At 33.7% G+C, this 27,296-nt stretch overlaps 1 protein-coding gene across 8 annotated transcripts in view; it reads right to left on the reverse strand.

Annotated features, from left to right (window-relative positions):
- Positions 1-27,296, reverse strand: part of Cdh18 (cadherin 18) — a 924,665-nt gene that overhangs the window by 724,565 nt on the left and 172,804 nt on the right. Inside the window, exon 1 of one of the 8 annotated variants that reach the window (XM_087189256.1) lies at positions 2,177-2,191. The exons of the other annotated variants lie outside the window; for them this stretch is intronic. The gene's annotated coding sequence lies outside the window, so the exon portion shown is untranslated. Of the gene's footprint in view, positions 1-2,176; positions 2,192-27,296 lie in introns of those variants that run through there. 8 annotated transcript variants of the gene reach the window in all.

A 27,296-nucleotide genomic window follows, 5' to 3' on the forward strand; every position in this document is an offset into this window, starting at 1 on the left:
TTCAGGAGATTAAAAACTCCATTGAAAGCATGCACAGCAGATTAAGGGAATCTGAAGATAGAATATCAGATATAGAAGACAGAATTGTGGTAAAGGACCATGAAAACAGAGATTTCTTAAAAATAGTAAGGGAACAAAAGAAATCAATCCAACAGCTGCTAGATGATGCAAAGAAGAACAACATAAGACTGATAGGAGTCCACAAAAAAACAGGAAAAGGACAATTGACATAAAAAAAATTGTTCACAGAAGTAATAGTAGAAAACTACCCAGAGAGAGGTGGAGAATTTGACATACAGATAAGTGAGGCATATAGAACTGCAACTAGACATGATCAAAAAAATCTACACATAGACATATAATAGCCAAGATCCCAGAAACTCAACAGAAGAATAAAATCCATGCTAGCTCATAGGACATGTCTAAGTAAATGTAAAAGAATTGAAGTTACCCCCAGTATATTATCAGACCATAGTGCAATAAAATTGGAGGACAATAACATAAGAAACCACAAAACTCCCACAAACACATGGAATTGAATAACACCCTCCTGAACAACTAATGGGTCACAGAGGAAATTAAAGAAGAAATTAGACACTTTCCACAAGTAAATGACAATGTCAGTACAACATACAGGAATTTATGGGACACAGTGAAAGCAGTTCTATGCAGGAAATTCATAGTATTCAATGCCCATATTAGGAAAACAGAGAACTCAGTTAAATAACCTAACACAGAACCTCAAGCTCCTAGAAAAAGAAGACCATAACAAACCCAAAGCTCATACAATAAAGGAAATTATAAAAATCAGAGCAGAAATCAATGCAATGGAAACTAAGAGAATGATACAAAAATTTAATGAATCAAAGAGTTTGTTTTTTGAAAGAATACATAAAAATCAATAAACCTTTAGCCAACCTTATCAAAAAAAGGAAAGAAAAGACTAAAATCCATGTGATTAAGAATAAAAAAGGTGAAGTCACATTAGATCCAGTAGAAATCCAGAGGATCATCAATACCTACTTAGAGAACCCGTACTCTAATAAAATGGAAAACACAGAAGAAATGAACAGATTCCTAGATACATACAAATTGGCAAAGTTAAATGAAGAAGATATAGAAATTCTAAACACTCCAATTACAATGCATGAACTTGAAATAAAAATATTATCAACAAAGAAAAGACCAGGTCCTGAAGGCTTCACTGTTGAATTCTACCAGACATTTAAAGAAGAACTATCACCATTACTCTTTAAACTCATCAAGGAAATTGAAAGGGAGGCAAGGCTTCCAAATTCATTTGTGGAAGCAAGTGTTACTTATATCCTAAAACCAGGGGAAGACCCAACTCAAAAAGAGAACTACAGACCAATCTCCCTAATGAACATAGATGCAAAAATCCTCAACAAGATACTGGCAAACAGAATACAGAGTGTTATCAAGAAGATCATACCCCGTGACCAAGTTGGATTCATCCCAGGGATGCAAAGATGGTTCACCATTCATAAATCAATAAATCACTATATTAAAAGAGACAAGGAAAAAAACCATATGATCATCTCAATAGATGCAGAAAAGGCATTTGAGAAAATCCAACACCCATTCATGATAAAAATGCTACAGAAATTTGGAGTAGAAGGTCTTTATCTCAACCTGATTAGGGCTATTTATGAAAAACCAACAGCCAACATCATACTAAATGGTCAAAAACTGAAAACTTTCATGCTAAAATCAGGAACAAGACAAGGATGCCCACTATCACCACTCCTGTTCAATATTATTCTGGAAATATTAGCCACAACAATTAGAAAAGTGAAAGAAATAAAAGGAATAAAGATATGAAAGTAAGAAGTTAAACTGTCATTATTTGCTGATGATATGATACTTTATATAGAAGACCCAAAAAACTCGGTCAAAAGTCTTCTAGACCTAATTGACAAATTCAGTAGAGTAGCTGGATAAAAGGACAACGCTCAAAAAACAATAGCTTTCTTATATGCAAATAGCAGACCCATTGAGAGAGAAATTAGGGAAACAATCCATTTTACAATAGCATCTAAAAAAAAGAAATATCTATAAATCAATCTAACAAAGGAAGCAAAAGACCTCTACATTGAAAACTACAGCACTCTGAAAAAGGAGATTAAGAAGGATATAAGAAAATGGAAAAACATACCTTGTTCCTGGGTAGGAAGAACCAATATAGTGAAAATGGCCATACTTCCAAAGCTGCTGTATAGATTCAATGCAATGCCAATTGAAATTCCAACAATATACTTCACAGAACTAGAGAAAACAATCCAAAAATTCATTTAGAACCAGAAGAAACCTAGAATAGCAAAAGCAATTCTAGGCAACAGAGACATGGCTGGGGGTATCACAATCCCCAACCTGAAACTATACTACAAAGCTACTGTAATAAAAACAGCATGGTACTGGGAAAGAAACAGACCCGAGGATCAATGGAATAGATTAGACGATGCAGAAACAACTCTGGACATACTCAGTCACCTCATCTTTGACAAAGGAGCCAGCCACCCTCATCAGAGGAAAGATAGCTTATTTAATAAATGGTGTTGGAAAAACTGGATTTCAACCTGTCAAAGATTAAAACTAGACCCATACCTATCACCACGCACTAAACTAAGATTGAAGGGCATTAAATATCTAAATATTAAGACAGAAAAACTAAACTTGCTGGAACATAAGTTAGGCAGAACTCTTGAAGATATTGGTATAAGAAAAGACTTTATGAACAAAACCTCAGTAGCACGGGAACTAGCAGAAAGAATCGACAACTGGGATCTCATCATATTAAAAAGCTTCTGCACTGCAAGAGAAACCACAAACAGAGCTAAGAGACAACTTACAATGTGGGGGAAAAAATTTAGCAGCTGTACCTCAGACAAAGTTCTACTATCTAGAATATATAAAGAATTGAAAAAAATCAGACCCCCCAAATTCAAAGACACAATTAAAAAATGGGCATCTGAAATGAGCAGACATTTCTCAGACAAAGAAGTAAAAGGACCAAATAAATATATGAAAAATTGTTCACTGTCACTCGTCATTCAAGAGATACAGATGAAAACAACACTGAGATTCCACTTCACTCCAGAAAGAATGGTTGCTACCAAGAAATCAACAAATAACAAATGCTGTCGGGGTTGTGGGGAGAAAGGAACCTTCTCCATTGCTGGTGGGAGTGCAGACTGGTGCAACCACTGTGGAAATCAGTATGGAGATACCTCAAAGAATTAGGGCTAGAGGTCCCATTTGACCCAGCTATTCCCCTGATGGGCATCTTCCCCAAAGAATTAAAAGAATCATACCACAGCAATACATGTGCACTCATGCTTATAGCAGCACAGTTTCTAATAGTTAAAGCATGGAAACAGCCCACGTGCCCATCAACTGCAAACTAGATAAAGAAAATGTGTTCTTTTTATAAAATGGAGTACTACTCAGCCATAAAGAACAAGAAACTAGAGATATTTATAGCTAAATGCATGCATATAGAGGCCATACTCTTAAGTGAAAGAAATAGGACACACATGTGTAAATACAAAATAGTTTCTCTAGTTTGAGAAACTGAAAGTGTAAATAAGGATTAAAATAAATAAAACGAATAAGCGATAATTTGAAATAGAAAAAGATCCAAAGGGGTGGTGGGACAGGAAGGGGAAAGGGAAGAAGGGAAAGAAAAAATTATGAGAAAAGAAAAAAAATGGAAACAAAATCTATGTAAATAGGGAAGGGTGGAGGGGGTGAAGGGTGCACAGGTAATGGGAAAAAAATAACTAAGGTACATCATGTACAGGTACAAGCACCCAATGATAAATGTAAACATATCGTATACCTAAAATGTACTAATAAAAGAATTAAAAAAAAAAAAACTCCATTGCTGTCCACATGGGTTAAGAAGTTGAAAATATCATTGGGAAAGTTCAAAGTAGGGGATGCGAGAGCTGAGAGAAAAGATACTGAGTTTCTTTTGAAGCACATTAAATTTGAATGGTTTGTGGGACATCAATAATGATGGCTGGCAAGACAGTGGTAAGAGCGAAAGATTTTTTTTCCTATACTACTAACTACCAACCGTATGTTAAGTATATTGCAAATCTTTACCTTTTGACTAAATGCTTCCTTAAACCCCAAATCTACTTTCTCCATATAAGATTGAATTGAAGGTGGGCTTTACCAGGATTTATGCAGCACAAGGAAAACTGGGTGGGGGATGAGCTTAGAGGACTACTGAATGTGTAAGTAGAGAATAGACCATGCAGTTTCATGACTGAAGTATGACCCAGGATTATCTTTAGTTTTTATTCTGTGTTCCAGCCACATTCGTTGATTGTGTTTTCTCTTGATTCTCAATGCTACCTTTATGGTGGCATACTCTATAGCTTGAATTATCTGTTTTTGACTATTTCAACACTTCTAATGCGTCACTAGGAAAATAGTTTCAAATACATTGATATTCTGTCTCTGCCTTGCTTAAAACCTATCATCATGTTTTCCCTAGCTGAAAGATAAATGACACTCAAGCTTCACTTTTTCTGTTACTGGGCCTTCTCTGCTTTCGGTGCATGTGTGTCCCAGCTTTCCACTCCTGTAGATACAAAGCTGTCAGGCCATTCCCTCTACTCAAAATGTTCTTCTTACATTGCCTTCTCGATGAACTTCCACCAATTCAAAACGAATCTCTTCATCTTCTCCTAAAATGAAGTTTTCCTTTTCTCATTTTCTGAAGCATTAGGAATTATCTGTATTGCCTCATGTATCACTCCGTGTAGTTCCGATAACATGACAGGAAACAAGATTTATTATTGCTTTGCTCTAGCTAGCTTGCTAGGCAATTTAAACAACAATCTTTAATCTTTTTAACATTTTGAGTTAGGCACACCTTTTCATTTTGCAGGTAAAGACGTAAAAAACCCAGAATATTAAGATAGCTTTTGAAAAGAGACATAATGCATATTTGACTACATGGGGGGAGAGGGCAAGTTTTCCTGGTGTTTCTGCCAGGTTTTATTGTTTTTGTTTCTCCCAAAATAAAGAGGAGGAGCTCAGAAAAGTCAGGAAACATTTTCTTTTTTTTTCAGTGTCAGTTTTTCCTACGAAAAACTAATCTATTTTAGGACCTCAGTCCTAAAATAATTTTACCTCAAAACATTTAAATAAAGACAGTATTACAGAAGAGTGGAATGATGATCTGAGGTACATGTATAGAGTGCACGAATACACCTTGAGTGTGATACACATTGAAATAAGCAACAAGGAACGAAAAGAGACTTCCATAGATCATCTCATTCAAATATTTGCTTTATAGCAATTAAAAACAGAAAATATCTAGAATAAATACTTTATTTGTGTCTATAATTATTTGTAGGAACTGTTGAGCATTCTCCATAGAAAAACTGTGGACTTTGTATAGGAATAGAAAATTAAGAAAAGTTATTTTCCCCAAAGGACTTAAAATTTGAAAGATTAGGCATTAGAAAACTTCTCAAGACCCTTATTCAGTACATTTTAAACACTACACCTTAAGCAGTGATTATGTACGGATGTCCTATATTGATGTATATAATGTTTGTATCTATTAAGTTTAATGTTTCACATGATGCACATCATTAATGATTTTAATTAGCAGTTAATAATAGTAATAATGTCAGTATACAAATACAGTGGTATTTGGTGAGACATAATTTATTAAATTTAATCAAAATTACCTGCATTGACTCTTGATTTTGGCTAGTGGTTAAGATGATTTAATATCTGTTCTAGTTAGCTTGAAATCCTGTAAAAAAAATACCATGAATAGGTGGTTTGAACTGGTTGCCCATCATTGGGGTCTTGTAAGGGTGTCTTCTTGCTCATCGACATCTTTGCTCTCACTGCATTGTCACATAGCAGAGAGAAACAGTAAGGAACAGAGAGAGGAAGAGAGGGATTATGCTGTACTATTTGTTTCTAAGGGCTTTAATGCCACTACGAGGGCCCAACCTTCGTAACCTCCCAAAGACTTTATTTTCAAATATGACCATGCTGAGTTTAGGGCTTCAACAAAGATCAGAGGGAACACAGAGTTTCTATCCATAGCACTGCCTGAAGAGAGAAGGCCTCCTTAACCTATGACTTACATACCTCCATATAGTTATGGAAAAGAACTATAGCTTTTCCTAATTCTAAATTAACTGTTTCGAAATTATCTGATCATAGATATAAGTTCAGCTGTCAAAACTTATACCCCCGTGCTTATTTTCATATTTAACTTGTCAGCAGTAGTGATGGATAAAAATGTTAAAATGAGTAATTCTAGGTAATTAGGTCAAAATTGCCCCCCCCCAGCTGACACAATTTATTATCATTTCAGTACAGTTTCCACATCTATATACTGTGTCAGGTACATATCCTTGTATTTTATCAATGCCTACCAAAATTATTGTAACTCTCAATCATCTTTTCTGTTTTCTTCTTATTTCTGTTTCTTTGAAAATATATTCTGCCTTTGTCCATTTCATTTACACTTAAGGGTCCCTAATTCTTTCCTATATCTCAAGGCAGCTCATATTGGTATGAAACGTGGATCTCATTACCTGCATTCTAAGTGACAAATTTTAAATGACAAGGATGCTTTCTAAATATCTCTTCTCTGTTTTCCTTATGGGTAATTTAATAATACCCCTATCTTTAATGAAAGAGCCAGTCCAAAATTTCATGAAAAATAATCTCAGCAGTCACTAGAGGAGATGTACATAAAACAGACCAAAACCTGCCTAATTATTCCAGTTGAACTCTATAACTTCTTTACATTTATTATGTCTGAAACTAAATTCATGATCCTACAGACACACATCTCTTTTTATCTCTAGTTCTCCCTATCTAATTTTTCAAAACAGAAACTGAGAATAGTGATTGATATGTCCTTCTTGCTTATCCACTAAAACTACTCAATCACCAAATCTTGTACATTTAGTGTCCTAAGTATCTTTTGAATCTTTTTTTAGCCTGCTCGACTTTCCTCTGTTCTAATACACAACTTGGTGTAAGCCACATTATCTACTGCAACAACTTTCCAACTAGTTCTGCCACTGTCACTATTGCTCTGTAATTCTTTTGTGTCAGTCCTGGGGATTAAATCCACGGCTTCAGCACTAAGTTATATCCTCAGCGCTCCCCACCCCCCTTTTTTTTACCTTGAGACAGAGTCTTGCTAAGGTTTTCAGTTGGCAAGGCTGAATTGGATTGTGATCCTCTTGCCATAGCCTCCCAGAGTGCTGGGATTACAGGTGGCCCATCATACTGGACCTATATTTTGTTTTTCCCCGAAATGTAGTTTCCTCATGTATACAAAATACCTTGATAAGCAATGGTGGAGAGTTTAAATTCAAACTGCAAAGTGTAAATGCTAGCTCTGCTACCTACTTGCCTAATAATCTTTAGTGAGTGTCATCAACTTTAATATCTAAATTTGTTCCTCTAAAAATGAAATAACCATAATATTTATTTCACAGGCTTGTTGTGAGGAATAAGGAGCCATTCAATAGAAACATTTGGAATAGTTGGTGACCCATAATACATGCTTAGTACATATTGCCAAACATTATCATATTGAATCCATGTGTTTTAATTTAATGCCAACCAGGTAACAGGTATTGGACTAGGACTTTTATTTGAGGAAGAGATCTAGGATGGCTCTTCACTTCTCCGTGGTGATTGGGATGGCTTGGAGCATGATGTAAATCCAAGCTTGCCTAAACAACCGTATTTGTTATATTCTTTTGGAGTAAACAATGCATACTTATAGGCTTTCCCTGAAAATAACATTTCTCTGGTCACCTCAGATACAAATGTTCTGCACTTGTAAGAGTGATATTTGGTCAGGCTATACAGCTCTAGTGACTCTCTTGGACTGGAAATTAGCCTGAAAGCCCTCTTGAGCTAAACAATATTGGCAACTGACAGAGTAGATAGAATTCTGTCCTTTGAATAAGAGCATCCATAAATGTTAGCGTGTTCAAGATTGATCCCCTACTTTGGGGTTCAAGCCAATTACCCTTGGCAAAGCCTCAAAGATTTCATTCCTTGTGACGCCAGAATTGAAGCTCTGGGTTCTCTTCAACCTACAGGTACCATAACAAACTTTACCACTGTCTTGGCTGATCATAAAATGTAACCACAGGTCTGGCTGACTCTATTAGATAGTGCAAAGGGAGCTGTTATTGCTACACTTGATTTACAACCCCAGCTGTCAGGATAGAGAGGAGGAGCAGGTATGTAACTTTAGTTTTTGGTATCAAATCTACAGTACACAGAGCTTATGGGGTAACATGCTTCATTACTCATTCCACTTTCAGAAACAGGTAGGCTCTGTCCTTTTAATCCTATATGTACTAATATTTACAAAAGCAAAGCACAGTGAAGTGAAAATAAGAAAATCTGATGGTGTGTTATAGCATCTCTAATTCATTTTCCTAAATATTTGGCAAATGTCTAGAAAAAATTTCAAATGTGTGTGGAAATTTAAGATTTTTAATTTAGAATCATTTTTACTTGCTTGGATAGATGTAAGGTAGTCTTATTTGCTTCCACAAAAGAAAGAATATCCTTTAACATAAAAGACTACTCGCTTCTATGCACAGTAGTAAAATTACTGGGAAATTTTATAAAAACATTGATGTCTAATCCCTGTTTACAGACACCTTGATTTTAAATGGTTAGAGTTTGGACCAAGGCAAAATTACTTTTTATGCTGTTCCTTATGTGATTTTATTTCACAATAAGAGAATGAAAACTAGCGTATTGGATATAGTTTTAAGAGTGAAATGTGTGAGCACTTATTTAGCATTTCTTATGATATTGAACACTGGAAGTTTCTATGGTCTTTTATATTATGAGTATGCTGTATCCAGAAGAGGACTGTAAGGGCTTTGATATTATATAACTCAATGTAATTGTATGCCCCCAAGATGAAATGTTTCAATGAGAATATAGCTTTCACTGGAACCATTTTTTTAATCAGCTAAAGATTAACTGATTTAATACAGTCACTTTAATCTCTTCTAAGGAATCACTATTTGTGTTAAAGCAGTTTAAAAGATAAAGGAGTTTTTACTAGAGTTTCCTACAGAAAAGAAATACATATTTAAGTGTAAAAGCCAGAGGAAATTGACACAAGACCGAATTACTAAAATTGGGAGAGTGGAGGTAGAGGAGACAAAAAAAGCTTTCTAGCATCTTTTAAATGAAATCATTGACAGAGTAATGTTTTATCAGAATTTTTGAGAGCAGTAAGTTTATTTTAATGTCATAGCTCCAATTTTGAATCACAGTTTTTAAAAGTCTTTTTTTATGCTATCATGATTTTGCCTTGGAGAAATAGTGCTAAAATTTGATAAAATTTAAGCTTTCAAATCTAAGCATCTAACTTTGGCAAACACAGAAAAAAAAAATTAAAAAAAAAAAAAAAAGGAAAAAGGAGAGTGTGCAGTTCCAGGACTGGAGCAAATGAAGCCCCAATCCAGTTCTGGTGCAAACAGTGAGTGTGCATTTCCAGTCCTTTGTGGGAGATGGTCAGGAGCTTCATGAAGCCATCAGCCTCCATCTGTACATTGTCTCTCAGATCCCCAGTCAAGCAATAGCTACAGCTTCTGTGACAGGAGAAACATACTGCATTCTCTTATAATTTATTACTCTTCGAATTTTCAGAACCAAGGCCAAATTCAGTGTGGTCAGATAGCAGTTTTCTTTTTTTTTTTTTTACTGTTCTTTTTTCTCATTATGCTTGATTTTTTCTTTCATCTTGGGACTCAACTTTTGCTTAGATTTGGAAATAAATCTTTTTATTCCCCCCTTCTCAGCTTGCCCTTGACTTTTATGGAAACAAAGAAACAAACAAAAGAACTATAGAAATCCTGGAAATTGATTTTTATTCCCTGGATAGAGTATAGGGGAAATCCTGAGTATCTTTTAAACACTAATGTAGGCATAAATAGCAAGAAAGGAAGGAAGGAAGGAAGGTAAAGAAGTAAAAGAAGGAGGAGGAAGAGGAAGAGGAAGAGAATGAGGAGGAGGAGGAGGACTACGCCTCTATTGAATTGAATCCAAAGTGTTTTAGCTGTTATGCGTAAGGGGAAAAAAAAGAATAAAAGAGGAAGAGAGGCTGACAACATTTGTCTCTCAATTGTCAGGGTAAATATCCTACACTAATTACAACAACATTGTGAATGAAGTAAGATTTAAAAAGACACAATATGATATCACAATTAAAAAGCAAAAAGGACCATCCACTTAACATCTTCCCAATTCAAAGGTGAATTGTTGAATTTTTTTTTTTCACAGAAAATGCTTCCTTTCAAAGTCAAACACCAGCTTCTTCATTTCTTTCACTGTGAAATGTTGCTGAGCCACCTTTTCTACTGTTTCTGATGACCGTAGATCTTCCTTTTGCCATTGAGGAAAAGAAATTTGTGTGGAGGATTTACCGGGAGATAGGAGTAAGCAGAGTGGGCCAGGGCTGCAGAAACCCTCTTGCATTGTCTGCCTGTGGGGTCCTTAATGAACCTTTGGTCATCGCTGGTACACAGCTATTTGTTTTCAGAGGTAGAAATAAAGACACAGAAAATTAAAGCTTTTCTTTTTGGTGTTATTGTTGTTCTTGTTGTACTGGGGATGGAATCTAGCACCTTCACACTGAGCTACATCCCCAGCCCTCTTTACATTTTGAGATGGGAATCTCATTAAGTTGCTAAATTGCCCAGAATTGGTTGCAATTTCCAATTATGCCTCAGCCTTCGAGAGTGGGATTACAGGCACGCACCGATACACATGGGTTAAATAACATTTTATTAATAAAATTTTAGATTTTGTTATTGCATTTTATATACACAGATGTATAGACTTCAAGATTTATAGACGTCAAAGATCCTCCTTCAGGAAGTAATTAATATTGTCCCTTTTGAAAATGAGATGGAAATTTTCCTTTCAGATAAATTGGATGATGGTTTTCATTCTCATTCTCACTCTTCACCATCATTCACTGCATTTAACAGGAAAATGTTTGAATCTGTTAATGTATTTAATTTTCATATCACCCCTAAACTATAATTACTATTATCACTTTAGAGATTAAGGAACTAAACCTCAGAAGACCGCGGATTAATATCCGGCATTCTGTCAATTAAAACTATTTAGATTAGTCGTTCAATCACACATTAAAGATCTTCTTGGGCACTGTGAAAAGAGTTGAGTATGAAGTGTTCAAATGACAAGGGGGAAATTTCTGTGGAGTGAGTCCTTGCTGTGACAGAGTGGGAGAAGGGCATGACTTATAGGGTCACTTCTAAGCACGGAATTTTCACATGCTGTTCCCACAGTTTGGAATGTTCTGTAGCTTCCAAGATTTCAGCCATAAACCACAGAAGTATAGCAAAATTCTTACCCAATCTCTCACACGTTACACGAGTGCAATTTTATTTTCTCAAATTATTTGACATTTGTTAAAATCACCTTTCTTCATGTCTCAGCCTGAGGTTATGTTTCACTAATTCCAGGAAGATTTTGTCCTCATCATTTTAAATTTTCAACATTTTAAACATTTATAATCAAAGTTGGAATTGTGAAATAATTGTCCAATGTCAGTTTCCTTTGAAAAGTATTTTTAAAAACAACAAATTCTCATCTGAATAAAGATTGTATTTTTTTATACAGTAAGTGTAGAATAAATACATTGTAAATTAATAAATGAATAAATATAGAAATGTGAAGTTCTTTAAATGTTAGTTTACATCACTTGTTTCCATTGTACATACAATGTCAGACTATGGACAAAGTGACAGAAAGTCTGGCTCTTTGTAAAATAATCACCACTTTCTTATCAATGTAACAAGTGTACCCCATTAAAAATTTCTAGCAGCTATCTATCATTATTCAATATGTGCTTGCAAATTGAATTTCATACCATAGTAAAAAGAAAACCCAGGATTGAATGTGAAATCGTAGTCTGCACTATATACCACAATTCATGTTCATAAACCTGTAAATTATTTACTTTTCTTGGGTCTGTTTGTCTCAAGACATTTGATAATAAATATAATTTCATAAAAATTAGGAGAGGTATTTGAAACAGTGTTTTAATTCCAAAAGCATCACCGTTGTTTAGATAACCCTAGGTCCTTTTCTTGGTAAAGGTACATCTCTTATGTGTTAGTTAATTGCAAGGTGGTCAAATGAAAGTTGACCTTTACAAAGATGTTTAAAGTACACATGCCTGGAAGTGAAAACATGAAAAAATCAATGCACTCTTAGAAATATTTAATCAAAACAAAATGATAGTGGTTTTTGAACATAGTGTGGTTTTGTGGAAATATATTTAAAGTGCATATAATATGTCTCCCCTGAGTGAAAGAAGGACTGAATTGAGTTAGAAAATACCAACACCATAATACATATAACACTGTATCCTTTGGAGTTTTATAACATACAGAGAGGGAAAACTAAAATTAAATTTAAAATGAAAATGGAAAATAAAGGCTAAGAATTAAACTGTTTTGAGTATTTCTACTCAAGTTCATGAGCATTGGTAAGGATCCTATGGCAAAAGGAATTAACTCAGATTAAAATTCACAGATTTAATATCTTCTAATATATATTAACTTCTTGGTTACTAATTTAAACTTCCGCTAGGGTGAACATGTTTTTTCTATGTTTTTTTCTATCTTGACAGAGTCTATGAAATCACACTCTTCACCTTGCTACAGAAAAGGGACATTCACCTAAGTTAACTTTATTATGAGATGACCTTCTTTTCTTTGAGGATATATTATCCAGAGAGGAACAAAAAAGCACTCTGGTAAGGGCCACTATGAGCAATTTGATGTGTGCAGTGATAAATTTATTTCTGTAAAATTTAAAAAAAAATCCTGGCACTTTTTATTCATGTATTTATATATTTTGCATTGTTGGAGATTTAATCTCTCTAAGGAAGCTCTCTACCGCTGAGCTACATTCCCATTCTAGTACTGAAATTTTAAATTCAAGTGTGCTAATTTCAAAGACTTTCTAATATCAATAATGCCAGATACATTTGCTACACAGTGTGATTGTAAAATCTCCATTGACAATAAATTGAATAAAAAATCTTAGATCATGACTAGATAGATTTTAGCATCAGCTGAGATCTATAAGTAAAACCATACTGGTTTCAGCATCTTAGGTGTATTATTTTGCCCAAGAATTCCTTAGTCAAAATTCAAAGGATAGCTTTGTAATACATACACAAATTGTAAGAAAATTCATCTTACATTAATTAGTGTTCAGAATTATTGACCTACTAAGAACCTTTCAGATAAGATTGTGAGTACTAAAACTTGGCTGAATATCAATAATGGTTTATTTAGACAAATGGGTATCCCCTCCATACTCTATGTCTTCATGACCTTCTACACAAACTGGCCATTATAACAAGCTATGAAATCTAGGGCACAACTAGTAATTTTGTTGGAAAAGCATTCAGTGTTCAAGTCTATAATAAAACCTAAGAACTGTAAAACATACATTACATTTCAAACATAGGATTTTATGAACAACTTTGATAATTTTCTTATACTATGTACCTTTCTTTTTGTTGTAATTTCCATATATGAGTTTTTAAATTATTGGTTCTTATAATCATGTAATTTCCTTAATTATTATGTCATAAAAATATGTTGCAGTCTGTACTTAGGAAATGTTACATTAAATCATTCCTAATACTGACAAATATCAACTCCCAGTTCTGCTGAAGCATTATCATTGGGTCAATATATAGGCAGAACAGAGCATTTTGACCAGATCAAAAGATTATAAAACTTTTCCCTTTATTTCAGCATTAGCAGAACTAGCAGAACTAGCCATTATACACTGAAATTCACAAACCGATCAAAGAAAGGCTCAGTAAAATGATGAGTGGATATGTTCACTTTAATTAGAAATAAAACATGTTAAATGATATATAAAATATATATTTGGGGATATTAATGTATCTAAAAAATTCATTGCAAACTTAGATGTAAGTGTTTGTTTTAAAGAACAGATTCAGCACATTGCCACAAATCTTAGTCAATAAAAAATGGCAAACCTAGAAGAAGATGCAATTCTCTAAGATAAATGTAACTGTATGTCTTAAACATACACTAATACAATGTAAACGATCTTGATTAGTTTTTAGTCATGACGAAGGCGGGATACATAACCCTAAAGTATTCTCGATCACTAAAGGCTGTATGAGAAAAGAAGAGAGAAAAGGGACAGAGCCAGCCAGCTGTAGGTTGTGACCCCAATCACGGAATCTAAATTAGCCTCCGAGGTGGATACTGAAAAGGACCAAGGTAATATGATAGTGCAGTTGCAAGACGTTCCAATATCTGAATTCCATAAAGTCTCTCAAGTGTTGTTATTGTTTTCTTTCAGCAAAAGGTGTACTGTGGTTTCTAATGATTGATGGCTAAAGGTACAAAGTGGATATCTTTGCAAAACGAGGGAAGAAATAGCACAAAGGAAATAGCTAGATCTAAAATGTGGCATCTCTTAAAAATACATTTGTCAATTTAATAGAATTTTGATGGATGGGTTCAAAGTGTGCTACAAATTAATCCTTGAACTTCTTTTGCTCCATACCGAGTCTAGCGTTTCTCAAGTAAGGCAAATTTGTGTTCAAATGCATGTTGAAGATTATATAGTTGTGCAATGAGGAAGTACTTATACATCCTAACTTCATTTCTTTCATCCGTAAAATGTAATGAGAACAACATATCTCCTTAGCTTCTTGATAGACACAAACGACATTCATTTTGTAAAAGACTTCTTATGTTTGTGAAGATTAAAAATTATTATATTTTTATTATCTATCTTGTGGATAGTAAAATCTTAATAAATGCCAACTCCAGTTCTTAAACATTTTTATTTAATAATTAGTAGTCACATTTTTATCCAAGGCATGAAAATAACCTTGAAGAGAGAAATTCTGGTTAGTTAATTGTAGGATATCAACGCATAGCCATTCGTAAAGTACCAAGTTAAGATACTGTTCTTAAGATACTTGTAATTCCTCTGCACAATTTCGGATATATGACACAGGTCTATCCATTTCTAAGATAACAAATAAAAATTTTAACAGAACTCAAAATAAAGAGAAATTATTTTAGCTCAAAAAAGCAAAGAGATTACACTGATTGTATTGCAAAAGTCACTACAGAAAATTGTTCTCCACGTGCCTATATAAATTTTCTTTGGATTGCTGTTAGGTGGGACAGCCTATGGGATGAATTATGTACCCTCCACATTTACATGGCATTTTAAACCCCTGACTTCAGAATATGTTGTATTTGAAGAAAGTAGAAACTCATGAATAAGTTAAAAAAAATTTGAAGAAGTAAATTAAAGTAAGTTCCTTGGAATTGGCCCCCATGTAACTAAAGTGCACATATGAGAACAGATTGGTATACACAGAGACACCAGCAATATGCATGGACCTCAGGGTGTCTGTGTGACCACACAGTATGCAGGTTGGCATAGCACAGGAGAAAATACATCTGCTGGTACTTTACTCTTGGACTTCTGTGTTCCAGAACAGTGACAATATAAATGTATTTTGCTTCACCCATCCATTCTATGTTTCTTGCTATGGCAATCTTAGAATACTAATATATGACCCATAGAAATGATGTCAAAAGATCAAACTAGTTTTGACCTGGTGGATCAAATCTGCATATGCTGGGGAGATAGTGATGCAGAGGAGGTGGTGAACAGGGTCCTAGGGCATTTAATCAATTTCTACTGCATCATCCCACAAGTCTTGTGCACCTAATCCTCTGCTCTTTCTTATATGTTTTCCACATCATTGGTCACCTTCTAATGTGCTATACAATTAACTTAATTTTTATCTTTATTATCTTCCTACCCTCAATAATATGGAGAGTGTTGATTTCGTTACTCTAAGTCACTTTTCAATGAGGTATGTTCAGTCTTAGAAAATGGTTGGTATTTAGAGAAACTCCAAAGGTAAGAGGAGGAGGAAGAGAAAGAAGAGAAGGAGGAGGAGGAGGAGGAGGAGGAGGAGGAGGAGGAGGAGGAGGAGGAGGAGGAGGAGGAAAGGAAATGAGAGTGCCCAGAGAGGAGGGGCATGTACATGGTTGTCCCTGAGAGTCAAAAACAATTGAGCTCTATTGGTCACATTGGTCCCTGCCCATTCAACAATCAAAGAGTCAAAATCAATATCAACTATAGCAGAGAATACACTGCCCTTGAGGTAAAGAATTAGTCAGCAAAATATTTTTATTGAGATGTAAGGAAAATTTTTTGCCTTCCTTCTTTTCTAGTTAAGGACCTATAAGGCAGTTTCTATTGGATTCTTTTAGAATCATTAAAAATAAAAAGATGAAACAGACAATACAATAAAAATATATCAGTTGAAACAATAGCCAGTAGCGTTGAATTTTTTGCTAGTCAAGATATCTTAAAATTGAACACTGAATGACCTTAAATGAAACACATCACCCATGCTCATTCATTGGCCCAAATTAACCCAGTTTAGAACCCTAAAATGATAGCCAGCATGAAATTACTAGAGCATACCCAAATCATTAGCCAAATAGTAGATAATGTGGAAGTGTCTACAGACAATACTGTATATGCTTTCAGAATATATAATCAGAGAAGTAAGACAGTAACTTCTATATTATCAAGGAGGAAGTAGGCTTTTCTTCTGCTCATTCATATACAAATTGAGACCTACTATAGAAAAGATAAGGAAGTCATGTGACAACATTAGACAGGGTGTAGCAAGCATGGGCTTTGTTTAGAAAATGTACTGCAGGGAGTCTTGTTTTGTTTTGTTGAAAATGTCACAGAATAATAAACAAGTAATTGACCAATTCAGAGAAGACATTTGCTTTCACTGTGCAGAGTAGGAATCACTGTAGCCTTTTATACAAATGAGGTCAGTTATACCAATACATTATTACAATTTTTTTATGGCCAGCAGGAACAGTTTATATAAAAGGGGAGAATAAGCAAGAAAATTACTATTCTTTATGCCCTTATATCAGCGATGGTGAAGGTTTTCGAGCTTTCAATGATACCAACAGCCCACTGTGGCATCTGTGCCAGGGGTTCATCACCACTTCCTTTTATGAAGGTGAATGAGAGGGATGGCACTTTGGAGATGGGGTAAGATGAGAAACACTTGGTGAGTGATGCAGTTAGGCCTGTGTTTTCCAGTTTTACTAAGATCAAGTATTAAAAACAAGCCACTTAAAGCAGCATTGATTTTACTCAATTTTAAAACTCAAATGCCATTCGTTTGTCTATCAAATGCTGTAGTTTGGATTATACCTAGTCTGTGCTTTTCTCTGCCATGAACACCCTAGTAAATAGTAACCCTTTATTTTTCATTTCCCTTAGAAGTTATTCATTTCCTGCCAATCAAAGATAAAGCAATCACTGTTTTCTACCAATCAGAAACACTTTTATTCATAATTATACTGGGTCAGCAGTAGCATTTTATGGAAAGTGGGTGGCATAGGGGAGGGAATGTTTACATTCCATTTTAGACACAATCTAAAATTCCTTTCTAAGGATATTTCCTTTTCTACAGTTTCATAATATTAACCTTTTCTATGTTGTAGCTAATGTTCTAAAGTGACCTTGTGTGTTACATTTTATATAATAACAGAAAATCTTTTATATCCATGCTATTTTTTATGTTTGGATATTCTGAGTTTGGAGTGTTGAGTCCATGTAGAAAACAAAATGTTCAAAGGAAAATTATATCTACACATCGATCATTGAAGTGCTTTAAAAATTAAAGTTTTAGGCATAATTTGTAACTGTCCATATGTTGTGGGAACATGCTGAGCATACATCAAAGAAACAAGTTTGGTTTTTCTTTTTCCAGGAACATTTTTCAGAGCTTTCAAATGCTGATACAATTCCTGATTTACTCGGAAATGGCTAAAGCAATCTCAATCTCTGGAACCACTAATGTGCAATATCCAGCATTCATGCTCTGTTTTCTTTCTGTTTTCTAGATATCTTTACTGTCTGCAAGGATGCTGAATAGCTTCTAGCTGATCAAGTGTCATAACTTGTTGTTGGATTGGAATGCCATCCACATGTATAATTTGCTACTTTACTAAAATGCTTTTTAGATTTAATTTTTCCTGAAGACCAATGAAAAGTGACACATTATTGAAAAGAGGATGCAAGTAACATAATTACAGAATATAATTTGTAGTAATAGAAATACGCTGTGAACATGGTAAATAGTATGAAAATCTATAAATACTATGAAGAAACAGTAATAGCTTTCCATGATTAGAGTAAGGATAACAATGCCTTTATCAAAAGGAATGTGTTACAGACATAAAAATGTCTGTGGTATTACTACAATCTAGCAAGACTGCTCTATGAAATAATGAGCATAAAATTTAGATTAAACCTCATTAAAAGTCTAGTAACTATGACATGGGGAGAACTTGATATACAAAGTATAGTGATCAGGAATGTTTTAAAAGAAAAAGGTAAAATTACAGAGAATTTTTTTCATGTAAAAATTTTGTTCTGGTGAAAACAGTTAACATAAAAAGTATTATCTAAAAGAAATTTTAAACAAACAATGCAGGAATTTTAATTGCAAACAAACTGCTGCAGAGAAAAAAAAGATACAATTAAATCATCTCATGTAACTAAACTGTTGTACACAAAGAACAATTCCTCCATTTAGCCTGTTTTAGTCTGTCTGATAAGTCTCAGAAAAATTCAACTTCCTTTTTGTTGAATTCGACTATTGGAGATACTTTACATAAGTGATGCCATGTAGTATTTGTTCTTCAGTAGTTAGCTTCTCTAAACCTACCATAATATCAATATTTACCTGTGATGTTGCATATGACACAAATCCATTTGTGAAGGCTGAATACTATTCCAATGTGTGGATATCTGAGGGCCTATAAACTCTAATTTTTCAACTACAATGGTGTTATGGTGATATATAATCAGGAGACACATTCCTTCAGATGTTCTGTTTTTATCTTTTCATGGCTTAGTAATATATAGTATGATATATACTATATGGTGCAGCAAGACTCACCTTCCATTCACCCTCACAATCATGAGCATTAACAATGGATACTCTTAAAAAAAAAGTAACAATGGATACTCTACACTGTACATTAGTGCTCAGACATATAAGGGTGAGAGGTTAGGTATACTAAATGTAATTTTGACTTAATGCTATTTGCAAATAATGGTGGGTTTATTATAAATTAACCCCATGTATGCCAAGAAGGATCAGTATACCACATTTTCTTTATTCATTCATCCCTGTTGAGTATTTGGCGCTCTTCATGTCTTGTGAATAATGTAGCAGTGAACATGAGAATTTTAATGCCATTTAAAGACTCTAATTTCAGTGTCTTTGGATATATAAAGAGAAGTGAGTGTGGTATCGTATTTCTATTTTTACTTATATGAGGAAATTACATATGGTTTTTTATAGTACATTTCACATTCTCACTAGCACGCACATGGGTTCCAGTTTCTTCACGTCCTCTCAAATAGTACTTATACTGGGACTTGTCAGAAGCTGCAGATATTTATATACCAGTTATATTACTTATTTGATTAAATTAAATGATGTGCTTTTATATGCAATTTAATATTCATAAGCAATTTGGACTGTAATTTAATCAAGAAATCCAGAGAACACCAAATGATCTATTTTGCATGCTGTTGATATTTATAAATTAGAGAATTCCTGTTGATCAGTAGTTTTTGACAAACCTAGAAGAGTACGCAAATGCCAAGAGCCTTAGTGAAAGATCGAAGAGACTGTCCTTGTTTGTTCTAGATAATCCTGATCTAAAAGTGCCAAGCCCAACTTTCCACCTCTCTCCCCAAAAGGGCTGATTTCGAATAATTTCTGAAATCTTTTTTTGATCTAAAAGATATTTATTGACACTGACCAAAACATATACAAATATTTCTGCAGAACACGACATGGAAACATCTCCTGGTTTATTTTCTCAGACACCCACATTACTCAAAGTCAGGATCTGCCAAGTGTCTTTTTCAGTAAAGGCCCTCCAGGAAGCAACCTCATTGAGTGTTTGTCCCACAGGAAAGGATTCCTTTGGGTGGGTGATAGTCACTGGTGGTCCAGGGGTCAGCAGGGACAGACCAGCAGATGGAAGTGAAGGTTTTTGCAAAGTTTCACTGTTTAGGTCCCAGCCATCTTGAGGTGCTCTGGGCTGGGCTGCAGGATGCTGCTGAATGCTTACGTGAAATCTCACAGGTATTAGGGCAAAGAAAGTGTGTCTCAAAGCACATAGTTCTGGTTCTAAGCATCTCCAGACAGTTTTCCAGGGATAGTGGTCACAGGGTCAGACAAATGCCCAGCAGGACACACTGTGGGATGCTGATGGTGATGGTGACAGATCTCCATCTCTGATGCCCCAAGAGATTGACACAGAAAGGCTGGCTGAGAGAAAGCCTTCCCCACAGCCTCTTGTGCCTGTTTGGACACCACGGCCACTCTTATTAACCAACTGCTGGGACAGTGAAAGGTCACCTCTTATGAAGATCACTCTTTAAATCCAAATTGCCTCATCTCCACCTTAAAAGACATTTCCAAATCCAGATGACTGCATATAAAATGCAATATGAAATTTTACTCTAAAGTCAAAGAAATTTTTAATATACTCCTGTTCATTCAAGTTAGTTTCTCCTCCAGAAATCTGAAAATAGGTGTGGTAAGTTAAAGATTATACAGAGGCATTTTCAATAATTTCATTATTAGACTCAGGCCAAGAATGAACTTGCGTGAAATATTAAATATTATTCTTAAAACAATTGGGCACAGTCACACCCAGAAGGAATGGGTAAGAAAAGGTTCTCCCAAAAGTGCCACAGCTGGGTTTGTTTGGTAAAATAATGACAGCACAATTAAAGGTAAAATCTTCATGACAAGCACTGTGCCCGCATGAGGCCCATGGGACCTGTTTAGCTAAGCTGGAAGGCTTCTGAGAATCCCAACTCTAACTGGGGTCTTAGGCTTTGTGGAATAAGCAAGAAAACAACTTATGTTTCCACATTCTTGTTAATACAGAGGGGAAAATACTGTGGCTCATAGGGTTTTGTAGACTATCAATCACCTGACAAGGCTAGTGATGCATGAAAGATCAAGTTTCTCTTATATGAAAAACTTGGAAAATATACATATATATGAAAAAAAGACAGATGATAGGAAAAGAAATAGGAAATAAAAGGCATTGAAATCCATTGTGGACAATGTATCTAAAACTGTGCCTTGACTAAATACAATTGTCTTACATGTTTAATATTTTCTTTGGCTTATAAATCTGGTTTTCAATCTGTATGTATGACAATTAACTTTATAAGACCTTAGATAATTAAATGAATCTAATGCTGGAAAACTAAAAGAGAGATAGAGGGAAGAGAGGGAAAGAAGGGAACTGAAATGTATTACGCACATGTACCAATTCCCCACAGTGAGTGTAATCATTATGTACTGCAAACATGTACTAATGACAGTCCTCACAAAACAAAACCAAAGATCAAAAGTGGGCTATCTTAATTGAATGGAGACAAAGATGTTTCTGACCGTATCTCACTCACTTTCTTTTTGATGTTCGTGTGTGCGTGTGTGCGTGTGTGTGTAGAATTTCTCACAGTATCATATATAGGTACAAATTCCATAACATGAATGTAATCATTATGTATATCTAAGCTGTACCAATAAACTTATTTAATGAAAAAAAGAAATGTGAAAAAAATAAAATAAAATAAAGGCTTTTATATAAACATTAAATAATTGTAATCATGTTACAAAATTATATTATATAAGATCTGTTACAAAAATTCTTGATTAGGTGGCTATGCCTTGTACATCTCACTCTTCACAACTGCTTTCCAAAGTGGCCATTCTGTTTTGCTTTAATAAGACAATAAATTAAATATAGAAAAATACTGAGGGAAAAATAAAAATCAGCATACTTCTATTGTTTTAATACAGAACTTAGAAGTCATTTACATGTATATATGTGTGTTCCAAAATGTATTTCATTTATGAGAAGGAAATGTCATATGCATAGCATTCTTGGGCTTTTCACTGCAGCTTATGGGTGTGTGTAATTTAACATATGCAATTATATGAATGCGTATAATTTAATATGCATATATATTTACATATGTAAACAAAACTTAATACGAAGCTGTACCTAAATTAGGAATGGTGGCATACACACGTGTAATCTCCGTATTCAGGAAAACTGAAGGAGGATTCAAGTTGGAACCCAGTCTGCATAACTCAGCCAGATCACAAAATTAAAATAAAAATATAAACTAAAATAAAAGCAAAAATAACTGGGAATATAGCTCAGTGGTTCAAACCCCAGTACTGAAAAAACAAAGAAAGAAAGCAATACCTAAAATTAATTTTAAAAATGAAAGTCACTTTTGTTGCTTTCCATTTACGTCAATAACATATCTTACATTTATAGTGAATTTGAATGAAAACAAATTTTTTTGTTTGTTTGTTTTATGTACCAGGGATTACACTCAGGACCTCACGCTTACCAGTCAAGCGCTGTACCACTGAGCTATAACCCAGCGTGGCATGAATATATGTTTTAAAGAAACTTAGACATGTTTGTTTCTGGTATGTAGCAAAATGCAAATATAATTACTATTACTTAAAAATGGCTGTTCTATTATGTGAACTAAAAGCTGCCTGACTTACATGTCTACTGGAACACATGTATTTCCACAGGCTGACAGCATGGATAATGAGACACTCTTCACATTGTTTATCATGTTTGCATTATTGGTCATGTATACAAGGAGAGAAAGAATTATAAAGAATAAATTATAAAGAATTATATACTAAGAATGCTTTCTTTGTCATGTGAGAGTTCACATGAAAGCATTCTTAGTATATGATTTTTTAGACGGTGTAACTACAGAATTTTGTTTCGTTGAAAAAAATTACTAGACGAAGAAATAGTCCATTTATTCCCTGGAAATCATTAAATTATGTAACCGTGCAGCTGTAAAGCATTCAGCTGAATCAGCTTGGGAGATGGTTTATCAGTGATCGTTTACATCAGTGATGATGTGTTTGCTAGACCAATTTTGTCAGATAGAAAGGTAATGCAAGCCACATTTTCAAGTTTCAATGTCTAGAAGACACATTATAGAAATAAAAAGAATAAAATTAATTTTGCACAATAGTTTAGAAATAATATCTAAAATCTTTTCATTTCTACCCTTGGTCAATTTAAGTGCTGAGATTACAGATATGTATCACCTTGCATTACTTTTCATACAAAGTCTTCAAAATCCATACCCATTTTAGATTTAAAGCATATTTCAATCTGAAAAATAAGTTTTCGATGAAATATAATTTTAAAAATACAGTTGTTCTTTCAAAATAAATTTCATATTAATTCAGTCTGTAAATGAAAATTTTTATAAATTTAAATTAATAAAACTAATATTAAACGTTCATTTCCTCAGTTGTTTTAAACGTGTCTCAGTTGTCCAATAGACACATGTGACTATGGGCTACCATACTGAGAAGGATAGTTTTAAGCTAGTTAACAAATGAGAATATTTCACTCAATGTTTTGAATGATGTATCATTTATAATAAAATTTAGCATAAATATATTTCTTATTTTAAGTACAAACTATTTCTTTTCCTTTTTTTTCCCCCCACCAGGGTTCAAACTCAGAACCTTGCACTTTCCAGGTAGATGCAGAGCCCTTGAGCAACATCCCAGGCCCCAAAGTATTTTAAAACAATTATTTTTTTTCAAAACTGGTCTCAAGATGCATTACTATTCACTATGCACCATAATAATAATAATATGATAACAACATGGCCTTTAACTTTTTTGTAAAATGTATATAGGTTAAAAAATGCCATTTTGAAGTGACTAATTCAATTACCTATGAATAAACTTAATTTAAATTTTTAATTAATTATTCAGAGATTCACTCTGTAAAATGGTCACACTTGGGGAACAACAGAGACCCACTTCAATTGTGTTCTGTGACAAAAACAGAAAATATAGTCAAGAGTCTGGCTTTGTATAACAAGATTAGCAGATTCTCAGAAGGGAAAAGCAAGGTGGCCCACATAAAAAGCAATTAAACAAACCACACGATCTCCCTTCCCCCTGCATCTCTGTTTCACCCGAATAATACATCCATCTGGCGTGAAGTCTGAGCTTGAGAAACTGATGAAAGATGGAGGAAACAGAAAATTAAGAATTAAATTAATAAATATTAAAGTGATTTTATTTGCTCTTCTAGTATTAATTTTTGCTCTAAATTTAATATACCTTCCTATGAAAGGACAAAAATCAATGTTAAAACATACAATTAATTGTATTCTACATAATGGAAAGAAATATGAAGTACAGAGAAGCTGGTAACCTCTACATATAAGAAAAAAAAAAAAGAAGAGTGAATTCCTAGAGTACAGAAAGGGAATGGGTTATGCAAATCCAGAAAAGAATTAATAAAAACATGAATGAATATATGCTGATACACCACTTCTGTGAAAATGAGTGACCTAGAGGAAAAAATAATGACGTACTAATAGAAAGTCTTTGAATTTTATATTACTTAATACAGCCACTAAAAAGTTGCTCAGTCATTCTGAGCCTGTTTCTTTAAACAGAATTAATTAGATGTTGAGATGTCAGAAGAACAAATAATATAGGGCATAGCATTCAGAGACATGAAATAAATATCAACTTTCTTTTTACTGTTATGATATAATTTAATAACAGCAGTAGCTCCTAGTAATTTGGCTTTGACTACATTTCCTTAATTATAAGCTTCCTCTCTATCTCTACATCCTGTCAAATAACTCATGAGAATGAAATTATTGTTCTCATTTAAGATGTAAAAATATACCCCCAAAATATGAAGTATCAAATTATCTAAGAGTAAATAGGGGTTCAAATATATGCAGTCTTGAAATCCTGCTCTAAAAAATATGACATCGTGTAACAGTAAAAACTCAGTTACATCACTAGTGATGTTTGATTCCATATATTAATGATTAAGTCCTCCTAGCCCAAGTCTAAAATAGATTTGACATAGAAAACATGCCCTGTAGTAAGTGGTAAAAGTAGAGTACTGGCGACTACCTTAGAGTATCTCCTCATTGAGCTTTTGTATGGCTTGTGTAGCCATTATATCTATGACTTAGGGTTATAACAACGCAAGTGTCATTTACCAACTTAATTCTATATTAACATCATTGTTAGCGACCATGTGCATTGAATTTGAATAAGCTACTTGTAGATTTAAATATATTTTATGTGAGAAAAACTATAATTGCTTATATGCATAAAATCTTTCATTGCAGTGTTTCATTCTAGTAAACATTAGTTTCTAAAAATGAAGATCTTATGGAAAATAGGAAAGCTACTTTTATTAGATTAAAAAGAGAAATTAATGTAAAGGTATGATTGTTCAATTTGTTTTGCTAAAGCTATTAGTTCTCACTTTTTTTATTAAATGATGGTAATGTTACAACAATTTTACATTGTAGTAAGTTACAAAACGTAATATTGTTAAAAGTTACTGAAATACAGTGGACGTAGGAGATATTGGCATTTTTAATGCCAAAATGTGGTATGTATAACTGGCAGGTCATCATATACAAACGTTTTGAATTAATTCATGGATTCATTCAATTTATTCAGCAAATACTTATGAAACAATTTTTATCTACTAGGCTTGGTACTAGGATTTCTTTCTTACATAAATTAAAGCAGGTTTCTGTTGGAAAAAGAATAGATTTCTCTTCCTCAAACAGGTTAGATTCCTCTTCCTCTTTTTGTGTTATAAGTGAATGATGATTTTCCCCTTCCGTGGAAGAAATGACAACTTTGTGAAAAATTTAAAGGAGAAAATATTTGTATTCTAATAACAGTTAACAGTATAATATTCCCTGTATTAGAAAAACCTAGTGTATGCTTTGGCAAATATAGTACAATATAAAGTGAGTTTTAAAAAGTTTTGCATTCACCAGGTGGGGTAGTACATGCCTGTGATCCTAGCACTCCATAGGCTGAGGCAGGACAATCGCTGCCAAGTTGAGCCCAGCCTGAGCTACACAGTGAGTTCCATGCCAGCCTGAACTGCATAGCAAGACTCTGTCCCCCAAAATAAAATAAATAAAATAAATAAAATAAAATAAAATAAAATTTCACATTATTCAAAGTGTACAAGGTAATTGTATGTGACATAAACTACAACCAAGTTTTAAAAATATAATGTGCATTTGCTCGTTTTAATAGTTTCAGGGTTTTTTTGGGTTTTTTACCTGCAAACTAAGAAATAAAGAAATAGTGGGATTTAAAAACTGAAGAATCCATAATGTTGAGTTGGGAAGTTTCAGTTCCAGATCCAGTGATCAGTCAAATCTCTTCTCCATATCTTGTCCAGAATATTTCTGCACAGTTGGATCATAGTCAACATTCTCCAAACTAAGCCCTTTATCCCTGCAATGCCTACCGCCAGCCTGCCTACAAACCTCTCTTACTGTCAAAAAAAATCAAACCAAAACCAACCAAAAAAACCCCAATTATTTGGTCTCCTATGCTGATTTTTTTTCCTTTTTCAGTTCCTGTAACCATTCAAACATTGCTGCTTATTCTTCATTCACTCCGACTTTTGTATTATTGTGTTATCTCTTTATTTTTTTATTTATTTATTGTCAGAATAAAACTCTGAGAAAAATGGGATACACAATTTTAAAATATTATTTGTCAGAGTTTATGAATTTTATAATGTTTACCTAGGACCATATCATTGATAATAACTGTCAGAAAATAGTATTTTAAAGAGGCTGATTAAAAGAGTACATTTTAAAACTAATTTGTGGAATTATTATTAAGAAATATATTTGTATTTATGAGAAATGGAAAATAATGAAAATATATAATGAACTATAATTCATTATCAGATATACAAGTAGATTTATTGCAATGAAGAAATATAAAGCTTGTAAAAATTGTTTTTAATGGTTACATAAAGGAGAGATTTCAAACTTTTATCTTTCATCAAAACCTTTGCAGTATAATGGATATTTATTTAAGTGCTTTCTACTTCTGGTTTTGTCTCTTCCATATATTTTCTAATTGTTCATGTGGCAAGTGGAGAATTTGTGTTTCTATGGTTTCAAAAACGTGTTTTCTATCTTTATTTTCACATAAA

Source organism: Heterocephalus glaber, unplaced genomic scaffold, assembly GCF_053883595.1.
Source record: "Heterocephalus glaber isolate CG9 unplaced genomic scaffold, H.glaber_assembly_v1.0 deba00001538, whole genome shotgun sequence".
Lineage (NCBI taxonomy): Eukaryota > Metazoa > Chordata > Mammalia > Rodentia > Bathyergidae > Heterocephalus > Heterocephalus glaber.